General features: G+C 36.6%; 1 protein-coding gene across 1 annotated transcript in view; it reads left to right on the top strand.

Moving 5' to 3' along the window:
* Positions 1-1,271, top strand: part of LOC105314481 (inactive hydroxysteroid dehydrogenase-like protein 1) — a 6,850-nt gene that overhangs the window by 1,462 nt on the left and 4,117 nt on the right. The window lies entirely within an intron of this gene.

Genomic DNA, 1,271 nt, shown 5'->3' on the forward strand with positions numbered 1-1,271 from the left:
ATTTTTTTATAATATTTTTTCAGTTACAATTGTGATACTTTTTGATTTTACACAAACAATAAGTTTCTTTATTATTGTTGTCATTGTTATGATTTTCCAGCATTTATGAGGGACAGCACTGATTGAATTCAATAGATATGGTGAAGGAATACTGATGACAAGTGAAATGAATACTATAGTCTTGATGTGAATCCTTGTTCAAGAAGCTTTATCTTCCCAGCAATCCTGTAGCTATTCCTGCTGAATCCTGCAGGTTCTTCCTCAGTGTTGTCAAGTTCATATTATCATTAGTATCATAACATTAATTAATTGTTTTGTGTTTTTGAAATAAAATAATTCATTAAACACTTGATATATGCAAGATTAATACCTTCTTTTAGCTGGAAAGCTCCACTAAGTATTGCAATTTGATTCTAAGCATAGCTAGCCTATAGCTAGGTAAAAATACTTGCTGTTCCCAGTTCTGAGATCTGAGCATGCGCGACCACGCCCAAATTTTGGAGTACATGCTTGATGCTTCTTTAATTAATAAAATGGCGGCATGGGGTAAGCCGGTGCGATCCAACAGTCACAGTATCACTTCTTCCTTTCTTGGAGAATGATTCTAGGGGGACAAGGACCTGCGCATACCCTGTTGGAGTAGAATGGTGTAAGAATTAGCCTTCTATCACCAGGCAAGATCGATATATCGACCGACAACTGGTTTGACAGGACTAACTTGATGATGATGATGAAGATGAAAAAAGGTGGCTGAACAAAACGGCCCGGTTTGCAGATTTTTTATTTTTGTCCCAGAAAAGGTCTAGAGCCACGCTAGTGGTACCATTGGAGTCCTCTGGTCAAGATAAGGTCCTCTAAGAAGTCTGGTAAGCATAGGAGCTCGTTTTCCCGGTATAGCAAGGCTGCAAAAGTACTAGCCATTAGCGACAGTACTGAGCCAGTGGGTGTGGTCTCGTAAAACATCGTTTTGATCCGGGAAACTTATTGAATGGGTGTGGTCATGAATAATATTAGTTTAATTAAATTAATTTTAATTTGTAGTTTTATTACAAAGTTATTTTTACACTAATTTTGAGCAGTTCTTACACATATAATCATTTTCAACATTAGTATTATCAATACAAGCTTCATGGACCCACAGAAAACACCTTGTACACTCTATCCACTTTATCTCATCATCACAACAATGATCATCTTGCTTGAGACAGACTCCACAAACTTCAGTTGTTGTTACCTTCATTCTAAACTTATAGCTCTTTCTTCTTCTTCTA

The sequence above is a fragment of the Amphimedon queenslandica genome, unplaced genomic scaffold (genome assembly GCF_000090795.2).
Source record: "Amphimedon queenslandica unplaced genomic scaffold, v1.1 AMPQUscaffold_12888, whole genome shotgun sequence".
Classification (NCBI taxonomy): Eukaryota; Metazoa; Porifera; class Demospongiae; order Haplosclerida; family Niphatidae; genus Amphimedon; species Amphimedon queenslandica.